We start from the raw sequence: 22,559 nt of genomic DNA, 5'->3' as shown, positions 1-22,559 counted from the left end.
AAGTGCATCCATTTAAAGTGTACGAGTCAGTATTTACTGGTTCTTTTCCCATCATGTTTATTAGAACAGTCTCCACCTTCAGAGAGTTATAAACATGCCTTCTGCATCTAAGACGTGCTAAGTATCCCAAGGCTCCTTAGTCCTTCACGTAGCAACCAAACACATCCACCATCTGCCCCTTCACCTCCCTCCTAGCAGTCGCCCCCCGTTCTTCATACCGGGCAGACTTGTCTGTTGCCCCCTGAGCACACTTGCCATCCCCCTGGTCACTGAACTGCCTGGCCAAGGATGTCCTTTCCTCTCCCCACCTCTCATCTAGGCTTACTCATTCCTCCTCGTCCATCAAGCCCCTCTAAACACCGCAACTAGATACGCTCTCTCCCTTCCTCAAAATTCTGGTGACATTGTCGTACATTTGATTTTATTACTTCCTGCCTCATATTGCTGTTTAATTGTATTGTTAGATAAATTTCTTTGTCTAACGTGGATGCATCCGTGTTCATGTTCTGTTTCCTGAGATTACCTGTCAATCAGCTGGGGACTAATAAGTCTTAGGCTTCTTTGTATTTCTGACAGTTTCTTGTGTGTATCAGATGTTTAGAATAAATACATGTACATTGATTTGTTGATGTTTTCCATCTCATAATTCCTGTTAATGTTTTGATCCCAAGGTCATGCAGAACAATTAATAAACTGCAATTTATTTCTGATTAATTTGTTAAATACTGAAGACTTGCTAAGTGGAATTCTTTGAGATATTTTTTGAAGTACTTTTCAGTTAAAGTTAGTTTTTTTGAATATCACTAATTGTTTTAACGATTGTTTACTGAATTAGATTCTTACCTTTCACCAAATTAAATTTAGATGTTAAATATTATAAAACTTTTAAAAAGGAGTGATTAAGTTGGTAATTATAACCTGATTACTTAAATAGCTTTAATTCTGCTCTGGAAACTTTCTCTTCAGTGTGCATCAGCAAGAAGCTGTAAGTGAAATCTCTTACAATTTCCTATTTGACTACAAAGGAATTTAAAAATCACTAGTAGGTTTTATCTTTTGTCTCCAAAAGTTGGAAATATCAGAGTTTATATAATGCCTTATTGTTGTACTTGGCAAGATATAAAATTTAACCATTTTTAAAACATCATGTATTTATTTTTTCTCTTAAAAATATACTTACCATCAAAATATAGTGAGCATTTGATGTAGTGACCGTGTGTGTTTCATGGTCTTGCGTGTGAACACTTGCTTTCTGTTGCCTGCTGTGGAGAGGGCCCGCCAGGGTTACCTGGGAACAGTCTCTGGATTGGGCGCTTGAGAAGAGCAGTTCAGGGCGTGTGAACAGCGAGGAATCCAGCACTTTTCTGTTACCATTTCCCTTCGGTACTTAGGTTTTATATGTTTTCTTTGTTTTGTTTTTTTAAATAAATTTATTTGGTTGCACCGGGTCTTAGTTGTGGCAGGCGGGCTCCTTAGTTGCAGCACACGGGCTCGGTTGCTCCGCGGCACGTGGGATCTTCCCAGACCAGGGATCGAACTCATGTCCTGTGCATTGGCAGGCAGATTCTTTATCCAGTGCGCCACCACGGAAGTCCGGCACTTAGGTTTTAATTAAACCCAGTTCACACTTCATCTGTTATTCTTGCTCACCCTGCAGAGGTCAGGACTCCTGTTGCCGATGGTGGGAACCTTGCTGAAGGAATAATCACCCAGAGGGAAAAGCTTTAGTTCCTGTCAGAATTTCGTGGTCAGGATATTGTAGGTTATATAAGGAGGAAGGTACATTTACAAGCGTAACAGTGGGGAAACTGAAAGAACAATAGCACAAACAAGCTTTATTACTTCATTCACATGAGGCGTTTTTCTTTGTGTTCTCTCTGAGCTGATATTTTCAGGGGGCATGTATAATCTAGAGGAGAAATTAGCAGTAATAGCAGTGAAAATCATAGCAATAGTAGTCAGAATATCATTCTCATAAGTAAGTAAGAGTTGGCTTTATTGGCTGTCTGGTATCTGCCAGGGGCTGGGCTGGTCAACTTGCATGCACACTTGTGCGTGTACACTTACATGTGAAGTGACCAGCCATGTATTTACCACCTAGTCAGGAAACAGAGCATGGCCAGCTCCCCAGAAGCTGCCCTCCCCAGCTCCTCCCAATTAAATCACTTCTCTTCTCCCCAGAGATAATCATTTCCTTGCATTTTAGAAATAGATTTACCTTCTCTGTGTGTGTTTCTAAATAATAGAAATATTACTTAGAAAATACTGTTTTTCTCTATTTTTTGAACATACAAGTGAAATGATGCCACAAATATTCTTTTGTGTTTTGCTTTTTTCAGTCAACATTGTTTTTGTAAGGGTTAATCATGTTGTATATAGATATAGTTTACTCAGTTAATTGTTGTGTAGTATTCCATTATTTATATGTTCCTTACTTTAGGCATCCCATCGTTGATAAACACTTGGATTATATCCAGGCTTTAGCTGTTATAAATAGTGCTGCTTTGAACACTTTTGTACATGCACCTAAGCATGTATTTCTTTAGGATGTACTTAGGAGTGGACTTGTTGGGTCACAAAGTATCTGTGTCTTGAACTTTACTACATAATGTCAAACTATTTTCCAATGTGTATACCAAATGTATTCTGGTCACACTACATTCTTTACAACATTTGGTATTGTCAGAGGTGTTACTATTTGCAGTCTGATGGGTATATAAGGATATCTCATTGTATTTTACATGTCCATTTCTTATATTACTAATGAGGCCCAGTGCCTTTTCATATGTTTATTGCCCATTTGGAATCCCCCTTTTGGAGTTCTGACTCAGATCTCTTGCCTATTGTTAAATTGGATTGCTTACCTTTCCCTTATTGATTTGTAACAATCTACACACACACTTACACACATATATAGAGGAAACTAGTCCTTTTCCAGTTACGAGTTTGCAAAAATCTTATCTCTGTGGTTAATTCTATTGCTCTTTTTATTTCTGGTTTGTGAATCAGTGATAGAGGGCATCCTTGTCTTATTCCTGACATCAGAGGGAAAGCTGTATGTGTTATCTTCATTCCTTACAAAAACTACAGTTATTGTTGGAGGTGAAGAAGCCAAGAATCAGGCAGAATATATGATTTGCCTAATGTCACCTAGTTTAGTTAGAGAATTTATGGAGTCTGGTTTGGAAAAATAGATTTTATTTCTTTTTTAAAGGCTAAACTGCATCTCATGTCTCTTTACGTGTTTAAAAGAATGATGCTTGATAGGTGTTATTTTTTCCTAGAATACTTGTTCTGAGTCCACTTGCAATTAAAGCCATTAGTATGGTTCTTGACACGCAGCAGTGAGTTAATAAATGATTACTTACAAGTATGTTAATTGGGGGGTTGGAAAGAACCTTACTTCTCTTATTTTATAAAAAAGTTAACTGAATCCTAGAAGGACTGAGTCACTGAAAAGTGACTTGCTCAGTGCTAACAGCTGGTGACAACTCAGGGGTTTGAACCCATGGGTTCTTCTGATTTAAGTCCCACGTTGTGTGTATTGATTTGACATATATGTCTTCAGTTTCCTTTCTTGATGCAATTTTTAGTCCTTTTGTACATTCTACATCATTTTATAATGAGCAGTCCAGAGCTCTCTAAAAAAGAACAGTGTGTTTATATACAACGCCATCCCATGCTGTCCTAACTAGTGACTTCATAATTTTGACTGATTTGTTAGCGTCTAGTAGGGACTTCTTCCTTCTGTAAATACACTTGTTTTCCCTGAGCAGTCTACCACGTTGTTTAAATTATGTTTTGTACCTGGGTCTCCCTGAGGTTTACGTTTTGTGTTGCGCGAGCGTCTGTTGCTAGCGGGGTTAGCTGGGGCCAGGCTTACTTTCTTTCCTGAGAGGAGAAAGGTAAAACCTAAACATTTAATGCGAGTGATTAATAGGGCAGGTGCTTTTGACACTTAAATAGATGTCTCTCTGCTGTGCTTTAGATATTCTGCTGGAAAACTGTGTATAAATTTGGCTTTTTCTAAAATATTCTGTCATACGTTTGACATTTCTAATTCACTTAGTTTAGATTTATCTACTAGGCTATCTCCCAAGTAGCCAGTGATCTATAAATATGTTTATGTAGATGAGAGGTACTCTATTAAAGGAATGTACATGAGTTCTCTTTCAGTTTATATGAGCAGATCTTGATTTCTCCTTTGGGAGGTTCTGAGTTTTATAGTTTTTCTTTTCTCAAAGATGTGCATATCAAAACATGGAAAATGGACAAATAGTCAGTTTTGGGGATGGGGAAGTTAAACCCTTTTAAGGTAATTTAAGGTAATAACCGCAGTAGTGGTTCTGGTTTTATTGCTATTTATTATAATACGGTTTGTTACAATATGGGTTATTATGTTTTAAGTTCTGAAACTTCAGAATTATATGCTAAGAAACCTTTAATGTAGGGGTCAGCAAACATTTTTCTGTAAAGAACCAGAGAGTAAATATTTTAGGCCATTGGTTGTCTTTCACAACTACTCAGCTCTTTCTTGGTAGCACAAAAGCAGTAAATGAGTGTGTTCCAATGAAATTTTATTTGCAAAAACAGGCGGCCAAGTTTGCTGAGGACCTTCCCCCTCACGCCTCCCCACAGCTGAGAAGTGGTTGCAGTGGGAGAAGCAGGGTCAGGAGGAGAAGCCAGGTTCAAGCCTTGGTTTGTGTTCACTGTCTTGGCAAAGTCAGTTAACTGCCCAGATCTGCTTTTTCCTCATATATTAAATGACAAGCTTTGCCTAGATGATCTCTAGAGATCCTTATGGTAATAAATAGTTTTAAATTTAGAATTACTTATCACATCTACTGAACATAGGGGCAGATTCCTAAAATCATCTGACTGTATCCTTAAAGATGGCTTTTACAACTCCACAGAGTTGGTTTTTATTCAGCGAATTCTCTTTATTATTTCAAACTGGTTTTTCACTCACCTTAGTTGCTGTTATATTTTAAGCAGCTAGTTTTCCTGTTAAAACACACAGTCTAATTCAGGAAAAGAGTATTCAGTTCTTCCTAAGGCAAGCTACTTCTGTATTTACATAGAACATGTATGTGTGTGTGTGTATTCAGAAAAATGGGCTTACTTTAAGGTAGTAGGTATTTCTGTTTAGGTGTCTGTACAGGTGTTACTGCATCATTGGTTTTATGTGTAATGGGTGCATTAACGGGATAATTTAGATTATTCTATCAAAGTAACGATTTTATATTTTCATAGACTTTCTTAAAATCTCTCTGAGATAATTATAATGACAGATTAGGACATAATTATGCACCTATCTTGGAATAATTTTATGTTTTTATGAGTTAAAATTCTTCTAATATTCAAACTTTTATTATTTATTTATTAAGTATTACATATTCTGTGTAGGAGAAAATAAAATATACAAACAGGCCAAACATTAAAAAAATATGTAACTTCTCATAATCCCTCTACCTAAGGATGACTGTCTTAAACGTTTTGTGGTATAACTTTCTATGCTTGTGGGCACATGTGTGTGTTCTTACCAGTCTCTTGTATGTGCCTTCGTGGAATTCTTTACTTTAAAGAGATTTCTGTGAATGGCATGTGGTTCCCCAACTATGTGTTGTAATTTTTTTTAATGTAATATTTTTCAAGTGTTTTTTGTGTAGATACTTGGCCACTAGCTTCTTGAAGTTTATGAGAGAAAGTCAGTTCACGACGTGTATCAGTGTAAAATAAAAAATTCCAGGAGGGAAAGTGGAGGAGCAGTGGTGCTGTGGGAAAGAGACGGCCCCTGCTTTGGATCATACTCACTGTCATCAAAAAGTGATCTCAATATATGACAAGTATTCAGATCTCTAAGAAGATGATATAGATAAATAGTGATTGTTTTTAACTAGTTGGGAAAAAAACAAAAACAACCAGCAGAGTTGCTTTCTTGAACAAACCTTTATGTTAGTAAAACTTTAAAAAGTACATTTTTACTTGATAAATATAAATGGTCTACCTTCCAATATAAGCAAAAGGTACAATTGCAAATCTCTTGAATGTGAAATTTCAATATAGCCATGTAAAAGTAAGCAACCAGTTGTAAATCAAATAAATTGTTCTTAGTAAACCATTAAAGTGAAAGTAAGTGGCTCATTGCCAGATGCTGAATTGTTAGGTTATGTTGTTTAACAGCCTGACAGAGACACTTACACAGCCACCAAGCTCTCAGTGTAATTTCAGCTAAATAAACATTTCATGTGATGATGCGAGTATGCATTTGACGATAAGATATTTCCAGTAATTAATGCTTTTGTAGAAATCATGGAAACACCTGGTCTAGGTGAGTAAGCAGGTCAGATGTCTTACAGAGCATTTTTATAAGTGGGTTTGGAAGATTCTTTGTATTTTCCACAAATCATTTCATTTCTAGCTAAAAACCTGACACTGGAGATTAGTTTGATAATACTCTTTGTAGATTAAAAGTAATATATTCAACGTTACTGTGCTTTAGGCTTAGCAAGCATTTTGGTCCTGCTTCTCTGTGGTCCATGTTTTATTAGGGCATAGATTGCTAGTTCCTGTTGACAGCTTTCTTTCTTTAGCTGTTAGGTTTCTTTTTTTAAATAAGTCTTTTCTCTCTGAGAAAGAAAAGATCACAGTGCTGCTCCTAAGTAAAAAGAAATCATATGTCCTGTCCAGTAAATTTATAGTTTTTCATTCTTTAACCAGGAGACTGAGTACATAGAGACCTAGTGGAGTGGACCTACATAGAGAGACGACTTAGAAAAATGATCACTAACTTTTTTTTTTTTTTAATAAATTTATTTATTTATCTTTGGCTGCGCTGGGTCTACGTTGCTGCGTGCGGGCTTTCCCCAGTTGCGGTGAGCAGGGGCCACTCCTCGCGGTGCACGGGCTTCTCACTGCATGGCCCCTCCCGTTGCGGAACACAGGCTCTAGGCGCGCGGGCTTCAGTAGTTGTGGCTCGTGGGCTCCAGAGGACGGGCTCAGCAGTTGTGGTGCACGGGCCCAGTCGTTCCACGGCCATGTGGGATCCTCCCGGACCAGGGCTTGAACCTGTGTCCCCTGCATTGGCAGGCGGATTCTTAACCACCGCGCCACCAGGGAAGTCGTCACTAACGTTTTGATGTTCATCCTTCTAGATTGTTTCCCGTGGAAGTATATGTATCCACACGGAATCCTACTACACATATTATTTTGTAACCTACTCTGCTCCTCTGTCATATAACAGTATATCTTGAATATCCTTTCTTGTTGATAAATATGCATATGCTTTTCTATCTTTAATAGCATTCCACTGAATAGGTGTATCATAATTTATCTTCCTCTGAATAAAGAGAGATTCTTCTTAAAATTTATCTCTTTTGAATAATGAAAATACAAATAATCAGTGTACAACTGTGTGATAACTTATTAGGATCAGTTTTTAAAACTGGAATTGCTGAGTCAAAGGATCTGGACTTCTAAAAAGTCTTTTGAAAAATACTAACGAGCTACTGGAAGATAAAGATGGCAGCGCCTGGACTTGGTAAGAAGACTTTAATTCCATTCCCTGCTATCTACTAAATATTTGACCACTCTGAACCTCAGTTTCCTCATATGTAAAACTGTTAATTCAACGGGCATTTTTGTACCCACCACGTGCCAAGCATTACTTTAAATACTAGGAATAGCGTGGCAGGGGCACGCCTGTGTCTCGCAGGATGTTTAGCGCCATCCTGCCAGTCCTGGCAATCAAAATGTCTTCAGACGTCGCTGCGCGTCCCCTGAGGGCAAAATTGCTCCTCACTTCAGAATCGCTGATTCAAATTCCAGGTCCACGAAACTGATCTCGGTGGAAGAATGAAAGCCTGCCTGTTGTACGACTCGCTGGAGAGCACGGGTGAGATGGAGGCCCTTTTGGATATAGACACAAATCTTTTTCTCAGCAGATTTACTCAGATGCTGAAAGGAAATAATATAGTTATACATATGAAAAAAGTTTATAATAATGCCATTAAGTGGGAGGTAAAATATAAGCGCATTTGAAACTGAAATCGGCGTTTTCTTAATTAGAAGTTACTCAGAGTCAAGTTTATCCTTTAAAATCACACATCGTTTCATCCAATTCCCATCTGATTAGAATCATCTGCACTTTGGATATAGAGAACAAACTAGTGGGCGGGGCAATACAGAGGTGGGAAGTGGATGCAGAAACTATTGGGGGTAAGGTAGGCTTAAGGATGTATTGTACAACTTAAGGAATATAGCCAATATTTTGTAATAATTATTGTAAATGGAAAGTAACCTTGAAAAATTGTATAAAATTTTTTTAAAAATTAAAGAAAAAAGGGAATCATCTGCATTTTGGAGGTAAAAACAGAACAGCATGTTAGGATAAAAATTGGATTAGATACATGGTCTTGGGCCATAGACAGCATTTAGCCCTGTAGCCATAAACTTTGTTGTTATTCCCCTTCTGGAAGATTACTTCTGTGGTACTTGCAGTTATTTGTCTGGATTACTGCATTTATTTCAGAGCATTGCCTTGCCGGAAAAACTGGGTGCAGAAAAGAAAGAATTCCAACTTCATCCGAACTTGGTGGGGGCCCGAACACTGGGAAAGATTAAGAGATAACTGAGCCTAATTGCTTATAGAATAAAGTACCTGAGCCCTTGAGAGTCTAGCCGCTACCTGTCGTCACTTTTTTGTTTCGGTCAGTCCCTCCTCAAATCTGCACATACAAGTTCTGGGGAAACCAAGCAGGTGCTGGCTTCTGAACCAGCAGAAGGTCTTGTTTTGTCTCAGCTGATTCGGTTCTGCACCCGTTCCCTGACCAGGTCCACGTCACCTCCTAAATCTTTATCATTGTAGTAATGATATCAGCCATATTTCTTTTTATAGCCACTTTCCCCTTATTATACAAACCATGGAAAATACAAGAAAAAACTGTCAACGAAAGCCTGTCATCTTACTATCCAGAGTCTCATCCCTTTTAACCTATGACTATTTTTAAAAATATTTTTCTTCCCTCATCCCTCACTTAATATTATATAATGAGCATTTTCTTATCCAATATTTGTATTACCATGAATTTTAGTGTATGGACTACATTAATAAGATTTTGTATCTTCTAAATTTCTAGCTCACTTTGTGGCATTCTTATATATAGGTAGAAATGAAAATTTTTATAGGATTTTAAAAGGGTACTTTATACCTCACACCCATTAGGATGACTGCTGTCAAAAAAACCAGAAAATAACAAGTGTTGGTGAGGGTGTGGAGAAATTGGAACCCTGTGCCCTGTTGGTGGGAATGTAAATTGGTGGGGCCATTGTGAAAAGCAGTTTGGTAATCCTTCAAAAACCTAAACACGGAGTTACCATTTGATCCAGCAGTTCCACTTCTGGGTATATACCCAAAAGAATTGAAACCAAGGACTCAAACAGGTATTTGTATGTCCGTGTTCATAGCAGCATTATTCATAATAGCCAAAATGTAGAAACAGCTTAAATGTCCATTAGTGGATAAATGGATAAACAAAATGTGGTGTGTATGTACGATGGAATATTATTCAGCCTATAAAGGAAGGAAATTCTGACACAGGCTACAACATGGATGATCCTTGAGGACATTATACTAAGTGAAATAAAGACAAAAGGACCAATACTGTGTGATTCTACTTCTAGGTACCTCATGCAGGTACCTAGAATAGTCAAATTCATCGAGATAGAAGGTAGAATGGCAGTTGCCAGGGTGCAGGTGGGATGGGGGAAGGACAGTAGTTGTTTAATGGGTACAGAGTGTCAGTTGTGCAAGATGGAAAGAGTTCTGGAGATGGATGGCTTTGGTGGTTGCCCAGCAGTGTGAATGTTTAATGCCACTGAACTCTGTGCTTAGAAATGGCTGTTACCACAATTGAAAAGTTAGTAAATAAAACTTTAAAGGTACTTTGTAAATATATACAGCTTTTCCTTTATAATCCAATTTTAATGAATTTTATGGTATAAAAATTTTATGTTGTCATGTTTTTCTTTTGAATACATATTCAGACTCAAGAATTGCGGCATCTATTTTGGCTACCTTTCAGAGGAATATTCTGTTTATCTGAGTTAACAGCCTTTTCTTTTGTAACCATGGTGTTTCAGCAATTATCCTTAAATATGACGTTTAAACTTTGACGACGAGGCATAACTGATTGGCCCTGTATGGCGCTGTGTGTGCTCGCTGTGTTGGTGTGGGGAAGGAGTCCAGGCATCCAGAGGATCCGGGGGAGGGTCCGTCTGTCCACCCGAGCAGTGACCACCTGCCACGTAACAGATGTGGATAAGGGCAGTTTACCTTCCCGTTTATTATGCCATCCTCACCAGTGAGAACGATAATGAACTGAAAATAAACTAGGGTTACGTTATACAGATTTGTGTGTAACCTGTTTTATGAGATGAGTGCATCTCGTGCTCTGAGCTGCTTCTCGCCACCAACCATTTACACACTGTGACACGCTGCTCAGAAGGACTAAAGCTTAAGGTTATGTTTTCTTCATTACGTAAAACTTCTAAACAGAAAAATCTGATGTATCATTTTTTACCTTTTATTTTCCTATTTCCCCTCCTGCCCGCCCCCCAAAAAAAACTGGTGGGGAAGGACTTATACTTGTCCTAGACCTACAGTGCTCTGGCTATATTAACACATGCTTTCCCTGGTAATTACTTGTTTCATAAAAAATTAAAAATTTTTTTTTCTAAATACACAAAAACTTCAAGAAAAATTTCAAAACATGTTTCTTATTTAACTTGAAGATATTTTCTTTATGTTCTTTGTCCCTTAATTTGACGGGTGGCATTTGACTTAAAAGCAATAATATCTGACCAGGAAGTAAAAAATGCACAGTGATGAGAGGCTGGGGTGCTTCTTCATTCACGTGGAGGCATCCCCGCTCTGTTTTTAAAAAGTACCCACCTGAGACTTCCCTGGGGGCGCAGTGGTTGAGAATCGGCCTGCCAGTGCAGGGGACACAGGTTCGAGACCTGGTCCGGGAAGATCCCCCATGCCGCGGAGCAGCTAAGCCCGTGTGCCCCAACTACTGAGCCTGTGCTCTAGAGCCTGTGAGCCACAACTACTGAGCCCGTGCGCCACAAGTACTGAGCCTGTGCTCTAGAGCCCGCGAACCACAACTGCTGAGCCTGTGTGCCACAACTACTGAGCCTGCACTCTAGAGCCCGCGAACCACAAATACTGAGCCTGTGTGCCACAACTACTGAGCCCACACACCTAGAGCTCATGCTCTGCAACAAGAGAAGACGCCGCAACAAAGAGTAGCCCCCGCTTGCCGCAACTAGAGAAAGCCTGCGTGCAGCAACGAAGAGCGAGTGCAGCCAAAAATAAATAAATAAATTTATTTATTTAAAAAAAAAAAAAGTACCCACCTGTGCGGAGCACAGGAAGCCCTGGCCCGGGGTTACGATTCTCCCTGCCTTGCTGCCTTCCGATGAGGGCCACTCACTGGCTCTCCCAGGCCTCTCTTGTTTGGGCTCATGGCCTCCTGCAGTCAGCCTGGCCGGGTTATTACTACTGCGTTTCACCTTCTTAGCTGCGCATCTGGAGAAATAGACAGACACTCTCTTTTCTGGTGGACATGGTAGGCAGTCTTGAGGCGTTGTTTTTACGTGTGGATCATGAGAACAAGTTTCATCCCTGACCAGCTGGTGAGAACATCCCTAGAGTCTGGTGCGCACACTGGAAGCAGTGAATGAAGAGCCTCAGCGAGACCAAGGCGCAGCCTCCGTGCCCAGGGCTCTCCCGGCCTTTCGTCACTGGATGCTTTTCCTTTGAGCTTCACAGGCTGCACAGCTCTCATGTGCCTGTATCTTACATCTGTGGCCACGGTTCACCTGAATGCAGTTCCCTGAGTCCCCGACTGACCTCTGAACCCCCACCCAGACTCGCCCTCCTCTCTTGACTGTGTACAGTGTGCTGTGGGACCAGGGGGTGCTGTTGTCCCAGCTCCTGTGGTATTCTGTGTGGTGTAAGTGTAAGGTGGATAAAAGCAACCGTAAGAGGGAGTCGATCTGACAGTTTGGTTGCCTTTCGGTAGATTAAACGCTACTGACGTTCTGTATCCAGGGGAGAGGTATGTTGAAAGATTTCTGGGAGGAGATATTTGGATTGAATGTAGCAACTGTTAGGATGCCTGCAGTGTACAAGGCAGCTAAAGTGTTGGAAGGAACTTAAAAATGAAGACAGAGCTTACCCTCAAGAATCTTAAAATTCAGAAAGACCAAGTGATTGAAAGGGGATGACAGGAAAAATCACTTTAGCCAAGGCTGTTCCAGGGCAGCTGGGGAGGTACAGGGGGTGGAGGCTCAGAGAAGTGAAAGAGAACACGTGGGGTTATTAAGAAAGTCTTCATGGAGGTGCTTACACTTGACGTGGCTTTGAAAGGCTGTCAGGAAGGAGCACAGGGCAGTGGGCAGAGGGAGCGGCGTGAGCAGGTGGTTGGCATTGGGAAGTGTAGTTTGGCAGTGATGCCTAGTTCAGTTCATTAGAGTGGAGCACAGTGACGGGGGACGAGACAGCACAGATGATATCGAGAGAACCTTAAGTTTCCTGATGAACGCTAGAGCGCTGGTTTTGAGTAGGGAGGTACATTGATTTGAACGATGGTTTAGTAGGATGGCGCCCTGGTTGCAGGAGGTGTGTTGATGGGAGGAGAGGCCGTAACGTGTAGTCCAGGCAGTAAGAGACAGTGAGGGCCTGACGTCGACTGCTGGCGGGAGGTTGTCGTCATCTGCTTCCTGAGGAAGAGCGATTGACAGACTTTTTACTTGTAATACATTTTACTCGGCCTTTTTTTTTTTTAAACATTTTTGGGTTTTTAAAAATTAATTAATTAATTAATTAATTTATTTTTGGCTGTGTTGGGTCTTCGTTTCTGTGCGAGGGCTTTCTCTAGTTGCGGCGAGCAGGGGCCACTCTTCATCGTGGTGCGCAGGCCTCTCACTGTCGCGGCCTCTCCTGTTGCGGAGCACAGGCTCCAGACGCGCAGGCTCAGTAGTTGTGGCTCACGGGCCCAGCTGCTCCGCGGCATGTGGGATCTTCCCAGACCAGGGCTCGAACCTGTGTCCCCTGCATTGGCAGGCAGATTCTTCAACCACTGCGCCACCAGGGAAGCCCTTACTCGGCTTCTTAATGAATAGCCTTGTCAGACTCTAACGGGTTGTTGTCTCAGATTCACTCAACAAATATTTATTAAGCAATCGCTGTATACACAGTACCAGGGATACAGTCATAAACAAAAACAAAATTCCTGCCTTCATATTAGAATGTATACGGAATCGTTTCACATGCATGTCAGGTTCTTTACCAATACAGTATATTGGTGTGCTGTTTGGTAATTCCCACCACCACCTTTACGTTAGCCAAACGCCTAAAAAGACATTATGATGCCAGCTCTATTTTTATCTCCTGAAAGGTAGACTTTAAACTTATAGCATTGGTAAAGACTTTAACGATCTAGTCATTTGATTTTAATGATGAATATGCATTTACTTATTTTTCAAGGAATTTTAGCAGATGTCTCTTTCAGATATATTGGTGATTTACGGACATTGCATTGAGTATAACAGATCCTCCCAATTCCATCTCTCCCCCCAGCCAATAGCTGGGCATTAGTGACAGGATCCCCGAAGCAGTAGTTCCAACACTGTGTGAGACTCCTTCCACCCCAAGTTAGTGTGACCCAGCAGATCCGGTGGCCCCGCATGTTGTGTGTGAACACACAGACTCTAATGGAGGTGAAATGCAGCGGGAAGAGGCGGTAGGTAGCGTTTACTCTGCTTCTCAACCGTCCATCCTGCCGAAGCCAAACTTCAGTGACGGCTGAGTGGAGGAGACTAGTCCAGGGTCCCTGTTTTTCTTACTACACCGTTCTTGTTTCTGTGGCATTGTAAACTTTAAGTGTGTGGAACTGATAGAAGGGGAAGCACTCCTTTCTTCATCACGGATTTGAAAACATCTGGGGAAAAGTCTGCTTGGTTTCTGCTAATCTTCTGATCCCTGGAGTTACCAGCAGGGGCCTGAGGTGCAGAAAGCCACACTGACAGCAAAGTAAGGGTTCACTCAGGCGCCAAGCAAGGGAGTGGGAGACCAGCCTCAGGGCCGCTCCCGCTTGGTCTTTGAGTTGGGGGGGTTTTTAAAGGGGAGGAACAAAGAGGCTGGGATTAACCGTCGTCTTGCGACATTGCTTAATCACAGTTCTGAGGGTCACAGTGTCTGGTTTATGATTCTCTGGCCAGGTGGTCCGTGGCTTGCTTGGGGCCCTGTTAGTGCATCTTGCCTTGGAGAAGCAGCCTGAGTTTGTATGTTAAGGATGAGCTCTACAACAGCAGTGTTAGTCCTTAATGATGTTATTGTCGACTGAAAAAAATGCACAACCTGAGAGCTGTGAATTATTTGGGGCAAAATGAGGACTATAGCCCTGGAGACAGCCTCTTGGGTAGCTCTGAGGAACTGCTCGCAAGAGGTGGGGGGAAGGGCGGTATTCTATACGGTTTTAGTGAAGGGGGTAGGTGTAGTCAAGCACACATTTAGGCAGAGGCTCGCTGCTAGTCGTGAGAAGCAGACGTCACCATTAATGACTTCAGTGCTTTTCTAGATACGAGGAGATGCAAGAATCGGGCTCATAAAATTGTCTCCAGAAAATATCTAACTATGTGAAGGTCTGTTCTGCCGGTTTTTTCCCAGAGCACAGAGGGCCTCATTCCTCATCTCCACCCTGGACTTCTTTCAGGGGGTGTTGAAGGTCAGCGACTGCAGTGGCTAGTGACCTTTTAAATGACAAACAGTCTAGGTGCTTGACTTTTACTGAGAGCGTTCTTTGTTTCTTCTTTGTTCTTTGTTATTATTCCCTTTGTAACGGTTGTATTTCTAATTTCTCAAAGTTGTTCACAGTGTTTTTTTTTTAATTTTTATTTTATATTGGAGTATAGTTGATTAGCTGTTCACTAAGTTTAAAACCTCTTTGACTCCATCTCTTTGTTGATTTGTAAAGAGAGGTCAGAAAATGAATTTAATATTTATTTTTCGCTGCCTGGCTACTTTGAGTTCCCTGAAAACCAAGTAGAAGCCAATAAGATCCATAAGGGAGTAAAGTGTTCCCTTGAAACCCGTTTTGCAAGACCCAAGGATGTTGAGAATTGTCTTTGAAGCAAAAGTGTTTGTAATTACATTATAAAATATGAAAAAAAAAATTGCCAGGGTAAATTGTTATAATTTAGGCATAAATTATATAGGCATTTAGGCATAAAATTGCCTTTATTACAAGATCATAAATCTTTGGGATTTGTTTCTCAAAGTATACATTATCTGTAAGTAAATTTATTCCAGATATTTAAAATTTCATTTTATGAAAGTTTACTTGGAAAATGTCAAATGTATACACACCTGTTACTCAGCTTCAACAGTTATCAAATCATACCTACCTAATCTTGTGTCAGCTATACCTTTACTCTTTCTACCTTTATTATTTTGGGGATTTTTTTTTTTTAATTGAAGTAGAGTTGATTCACATTGTTGTGTTAGTTTCCGCTGTACAGCAAAGTGACTCAGTTGCATATATATATATATATATATATATATATATATATATATATATATACACACACATTCTTTTTCATATTCTTTTCCATTATAGTTTATCTCAGGGTATTGAATGTAGTTCCCTGTGCTGTACAGTAGGACCTTGTTGTTTAGCCATCCTGTGTGTAATAGTTTGCATCTGCTCACCCCAAACTCCCACTCCATCCCTCCCCCACCCCCCTCCCCTTGGCAACCACAGGTCTGTTCTCTAGTCTGTGAGTCTGTTCTATTTGTGTCCTATTTTAGATTCCACCTGTAAGTGATATCACATAATATTGTCTTTCTCTGTCTGACTTACTTCACTTAGTATGATAATCCCTAGGTCCATCCTTGTTGCTGTAATGACGTTATTTCATTTTTTTTTTAATGGCTGAGTAATATTCCGTTGTATATATGTACCACATCTCCTTTATCCATTCATCTGTCGATGGACATTTAGGTTGCTTCCATGTCTTGGCTATTGTGATAGTGCTACTATGAACATAGGGGTGCATGTATCGTTTTGAATTATAGTTTTGTCTGGATATATGCCCAGGAGTGGGATTGCTGGATCATATTGTAACTTTATTTTTAGTTTTTTAAGGAACCTCCATACTGTTCTGCATAGTGGCTGCACCAGTTTACATTCCCACCAACAGTGTAGGAGGGTTCCCTTTTCTCCACACCCTCTCCAGCATTTATTGTTTGTAGACTTTGTAATGATGGCCATTCTGACCAGTGTGAAGTGGTACCTCATTTCTACCCTTACTATTTTGAAATAAGTCCCAGAAATTGTCATTTCATCCATAAATATTTCATTATGTATCTCTAAAAGACAGGGTCTCTTAAAAAGAATAAAAGGCCATTATCCATGTGTACTAAAAAAAAAAAATGCAGTGATTCATTATTCCTCATCAAATGCCCTATAAAGGATTCATATTTCCGGTTACCTTACATGAGGCATGAGTTCTCCCCCAGTGTGTTAGTTCGCAGCAAGCTGCAGATCGGGCTGGCTTGTCATTTGAGCCTCTTAGCCTAGCAGTCCCCCCCTCGCCTCTGTTTCCTGTAACTCACCTGTGGAGGGAGGGGGTCTTCTCCCTCCCTCAGCCTGAGTTTTGTTGATCCGCATCCCTGTTGTCCCTTTGTTCTTCGGATTCCCATGTGATTGATTGTTTCATTTTACATAGACTGTGGTGTTACTATTTCTCCGTCAAGAGACACGTAACATCTGGCTGTTTCTCATTCTGTCTGTTAGCCCATTCACCTCAGTACCTGTTTCTTTTTTTTTTTAACGTCTTTATTGGAGTATAATTGTTTTACAATGTTGTGTTAGTTTCTGCTTTATAACAAAGTGAATCAGCTATACATATACATATATCCCCACATCTCCTCCCTCTTGCATCTGCCTCCCACCCTCCCTATCCCACCCCTCTAGGTGGTCACAAAGCACCGAGCTGATCTCCCTGTGCTATGCGGCTGCTTCCCACTAGCTATCTATTTTACGTTTGGTAGTGTCTATATGTCCATGACACTCTCTCACTTCGTCCCAGCTTACCCTTCCCCCTCCCTGTGTCCTCAAGTCCATTCTCTACGCCTGCGTCTTTATTCCTGTCCTGCCCCTAGGTTCATCAGAACCATTTATTTTTTATTAGATTCCATATGTATATGTGTTAGCATACGGTATTTGTTTTTCTCTTTCTGTCAGTACCTGTTTCTAGCAAGTCGTCAGGCCCTGCAAAATGGTGATTTCCTAATTCTGTTATTTCTTTTTTAGTAGTTGAAATATTTCTACTAGTTTGGGTTACGTGGTAGTTCATATAGGAGAGGCAGCTTGATTCTTTCCCTAATCGACCAGTTTTCAGAATAGTAAGTTGATTCGTTAGCATCCTCTCGTTGTGTCCAGTTAGGGTGTGGGGGGTCTCACTGCATATTCATGGATTGGAGCAGGTATAGTATGTTTGCAACCATCCACTGCAGTTATTATCCTTTGATGGAGAACCTCTTCATATTGGCTCCTGTATCTGTGATGCAACTGTAGTCGCATGATAATGTCCTTGATACTTGGTGTGGTAATTGTCTTAAGCTCATCTTCTGCATTGCCTGCCCCGGACCTGTATCCATTTTACTAGGGAGCCCTGGTGCCTTTTAATGGAAGAGGATGTTTTATTACAGTATAGGTCCTGAGGGTACTCCAGATATAACATAGTTTCTCAGATTTAAGCTGTTTGCTCCCCGCACCTGTCATTTTATAGAAGAAAGTTGCTAGTAGTGGTAGCAGATCAAGAACAGATTGTGGGTTTGAGTTTACCGTGTTCTTAGTTGAAAAGATGTGTCTGCCTCAACTGAACGGCCAGCAGTGACCGGCTGCGTTGTGACCCGGCTCCTCAAGAGCCCGGCAGCAGGAGCTTCTCTGCGTCCCATCTCTCCCTTGTTTTCACTACCCCCGTCGCTAAATCCTATGCTTAAATATGCTAGTACATTAAAAATGGGGAGGGTACATGCAAATCTTGCTTACAGTGAAAGCCCATTGCTGTGGTTTTCACGTTATCCCTTTTGCCACAAGCAAATGTATTTGCACGCAAAACAGTAGGGATTCCTGTTAGGCCTTGGTGTCCAGGGGAAAGTCTTGGCGGGTGGCGGTGGGGGGTAGGAAGCTGAGGTGGAGGGAGTCTGTCTCAGGCCCACCCCCCTCAGCCCCCTTCCGTCCTTCCTGGCTTCCTAACCGTCTTTCTCTCTTTCAGCGGAACAGGAGCAATAACAAGGTGATAGCACCCTTATTTTGTTAAATAAGGTAGGCTAAAATGCCCTCGAGCCTAAAAGAAAAAGGAACCAGCCGAAGTTGTAATAGCTTTTTAATACTTCCTCATTATTAAAGTAACTGGGGTGATAACGAGTGTATAGATTGTGGCAGAAAACCATATTTCAGGTTCTATGACAGGCTTAGAGTAAATTGGAAACATTCTTTTTTTGTTCATGGAATTTCTAAAATGATTTTGCAATCATTTAAAGCTTTATTGCAAGTGAGGCAATAAAAAGGGAAGAAATCCAATTTATGTGCAAAGCGTTCATTTCCTATTTAATGAAAGAAAGGAAAACTCTGGTCAGTAAGTGTGTATTCGTTGCAGTCCCTCACAGTAAATGGAAAGTGTCCTTAAATGGGAAATAAGAGAAATATTTCCTCAATAAACTCTCTGATGAAGGGTAGTCGTACTAAGTTAAAGCCTGTGCTTAAGAATGTTGCAGCCAAGGTGGAAGGCTCAGCAGTTAGATTTGATGGGTCATTGCAGGTGTTAAAAAGAGTCCATGCTTCCTGAGGGCTTGACCTGCCAGCAGTGTTCTCAGCCCTCAGTGTGTGTTATTTCGCCGTCCTCAGAGCAGCTCCATGACCTTGACACCGTTCTTATCCTCCTTTACTGCTGAGAACCTGAGAGAGGCAGCTTTGGTAACTTATTCACGGTCACACAGCTATTGAGTAGCCAGGCTGAGATTTGAGTCTGAACGTCCTGCCTTCAGAGTATTTGCTCTTAACTACGGCCCCTCAGTGTGTTACTGTTACAACCAGAAGCGGAGAAAGAAAGAAGGGAGGATGGTCAAGGGATTAACTGAGCGTCTACTAAGTGCTGTGCGTTGTGCAGCATTTTGTGTGTGCTAATTGATTCTCACAGAAACCCTACATAGTCATCATGCAGTCATCACACTAGGAGAAACGTAAGATTCAGAGAGTGAGATTTACCCAGGATCCCACAGTGGTCGAGCAGGTCTTTCTAAAAAGGAGGCCCCCGATAGGGAGTTACTGTCTTCCTGTGAGCATCTGCCGTAGATTAACTTAAACAGCTGTTAACACCCATTGGGGAGTAGCGAGCTGTTTCTATCTTAGGCCCACGGTTTCTAGTGCGAGTGTTCCTGGGGTGGTTCAGCATTCCATCTCTGCTAAGTAATGGCAGTATGGTACCTGAAGAGAATATGGCCTTTACAGTCAGAAAGACCTCAGTGTTTACGATTAAAATTTAAGCTTAAAATGGTAATTAGAAGTCATAGTTGATAAATATTTTTGGCTGGGCCACTCACCTGCCCAATTCCAAAGATGCACCCAGATCATTCAGCAGATGCACAAGGAGTGCCTGCCCTGTGGTGGACACGGGGGTAGCGTCTTGGGGGCGACGGCGAACAAATCAGACAAAAATCCCTGCCCTTTAGAGCTTACGGTCTAGTCAAGTGTATTTAGTTGCTTTTCCTGTTCCTTTCATGGGCACTGCCTTCCTGTCATTCAGATTTTACTTTAAACAACACCTTAGACAGAGGGCTACCCTGAATGCCTAATTCAGAGTAGTCCTGAGGCATTCTTGATTATGATGCCCTTTCTTAACTTACCCTACGGCACTTAACACCGTCTGCGGTTTATTTGTGGTCGTTCGTTTTATTGTCTGCTTCTCCCCTCTGCGCCTCCTCCCCCCATCCCCAAAATGCAAACTGTAGAACGTCAGTGCCTTGGACACTGCCAAGCACGTGTGTGATGGCTTAATTATCGAAAAAGTGACTCTCAGTGGAGCCAGCGTTCTTTGTGGAAAAGGATGGGGGCAGAGATGATCCTCTTGATGATGTGCTGGTGGGAAGGTCGCACGTGACGCTGACACAGTTGAGGGGAGTGGAGGGAGCCGAGGGAAGGGCCAATGCTACTTCAGACAAGAGAGGAGTTGAGTTCCTGGCTGTGGACTTTGCCTGCAATGCAGACGGCTCCCTGCCAGGTCACTTTACTAGACGGGGTGAGTGTTGAATGAACCGAGGCAACACCTGTGGCTAAACGCGTAACACAACCACTGAGCCTGCAGGGGGTGTACAAACAGCTCGGTGTTCAGGGTACTTTTCTCTCCAACTGATACTTTTAATAACCCACCGTAGGGAAATTTTTTTAAAAATAGGGAAAAAAGATAAAACCACCTTTATAATACTGGAAAGTATTTAGCCAAACTGTAGAAGGTATTTTTAAAAAGTAATATCTGTAGCTATTATCACAAAAAGTTCCTAGCAAATGAATTATCAATAAATCTTTGCAATTCTAAGAGGATTAGTTAATATGGTGCTGATAGCTAAGCTAATTTATGTCTTTTAATGATATATCTTAGAATACCTAATATATGGGCGTTGTCATTTAAAAAGGTGTTTTCCTGCTCCGGAGATTCTGGTGCAGTGTCTGGTAGGCCGTATGGAAATGTACGCAGTAGCCCTTGGGAAGGCCCAGCGGGTACCCGCACCCACACAGGAGCTCTGTAGAGACGAGATATTTATTTGCGTTAGAGCTGGTCAGGACGTAAGCAGCTGCGAGCTGAGTGCGATGAGACCGCCTGTAAGCGGTGCCGGGGTGAAGCCCCACGGCTCCCGACCAGAAGCTCTGCCAGTGGTAAGGTGTTGGGAGCAGCTGTCTTGCATCGGGAGCAGTGCACCTGGAACTCGCAGTGAGCGTGCACGTCCAGCGATGCAGGCAGCCTTCTCTGTCCATTACCTGGACCTGCAGGAAATACTCTGCAGCTTTTGCTTTTGTCTCTGACTTTGGAACTGGAGCAGTGGTTTTTCATACACAGTAGTCTGTTCATTGGTTGTTGGTAAAACACCTGATAACTTGTACCATGTGTTTGGTAGCCATGAAAGTTTTTCCTCACGTCCTTCCCTTTGTAGCCTCTCTAAGCTGAGGGCCCACATTTCTCTGGCAGACCATGAGACAGGAGCTTGTGGTTATCTGCCTTTTCCCTGCTTTAAGAAGAAGACGTAAAGCTGTAAGCGAAGTGTTGAAAGACAGCATCGTATTATTCGGAAGCAGCCGCAGCCAAGTGCCCAAGAGAGGATATCCATTCTTCAGGAGAAAAGGAAAATAGGCCAGCTTGGGTTGGACGGTAGTGGGCGGGGGGTTGGAGCAGAAGGGGAGAGGTAATCGTAGTGGCGCTTGTAGTAGAGAGGCGAGAGTGGTATTAGTAACTGTAGTGGCAAGACAGCATTTCAGCTCACTGTGCTTTGTCTGAACGAGCACAGTCTCCAAACCCTCACACATCAAGGTGATTCTTAGATTCTGCCATTAACTAATAAAAGTAAAAAAATTAGAACATGGGTTTACTGCATGTGAACTGCATAAATGGCAGTTGTTCATTGTGGTTGTGTTAGTTGTGCTAACATTAAATTATACCTTTGGATGGATTTCTTACCAAATTACTAGAATACTTGTAACATGATTTAGACATACTAAGTATCAAATAATGTTATCTCCTAATAATATATGAAATAACATTCTGAAATAAAGTAGCTATAAAATATCAGTTCTGTTCTTTGCTAACAATGTTTTCATTTTATTAACAGATATTTTACTTTATCAGAACCAAGAACTTTAAATAGACAAACACCCTCTGTGTTTGAGAATTGAGTGAGTGGTTTCTGACGCTCAGTTTCTGTTTCCGCTGTAGACTTGATGCATCATCTTAATGCAGACAGTGAAAGGATGAAAACCTCTAGGTTTCTTGTGATTTAGTCATAAATTGCTGCAATTTCTAGAGAGTTCCCAAGCTGGCTATGAAGGAAATCTTGAAACAGTATCAGGTATCTGATAAAGCAGGCTGACATTCATGTGGTACCACTCAAGTGTGTTTGGTAATACTGGGTTCTCTCCTAGTACCTGATGGTACGACGATACATAAAGCCACCAGCTTCCGAGATATTAGTGAAGAAAGAGAGTAGGAAGAGTCAGCTTATAATAGTAACATTAAAATCGCAAATGTTTATATTTTTTCATTTTTACAGTTTACAAAGCACTGTTGTAATATTTATCTTATTACCCTCGCTTATTCATCCTCTAATGTTCTTCCGTTCTTCAGCCGTGTTCAGTCTGCTGATGAGCCCATCACAGGCACTCTTCATTTCTGTTACATGTTTTTGATAGGTACCATTTCTTTATTCTTTCTTGAAGTTT

At 41.3% G+C, this 22,559-nt stretch overlaps 1 protein-coding gene across 3 annotated transcripts in view; it reads left to right on the top strand.

Moving 5' to 3' along the window:
• The window catches only part of SMAP1 (small ArfGAP 1), a 152,916-nt gene that overhangs the window by 94,155 nt on the left and 36,202 nt on the right, over positions 1-22,559 (top strand). The window lies entirely within an intron of this gene.

Source organism: Balaenoptera acutorostrata, chromosome 14, assembly GCF_949987535.1.
Source record: "Balaenoptera acutorostrata chromosome 14, mBalAcu1.1, whole genome shotgun sequence".
In the NCBI taxonomy this organism is placed as follows: domain Eukaryota; kingdom Metazoa; phylum Chordata; class Mammalia; order Artiodactyla; family Balaenopteridae; genus Balaenoptera; species Balaenoptera acutorostrata.
This window is presented reverse-complemented; position numbering and strand designations above follow the sequence as displayed.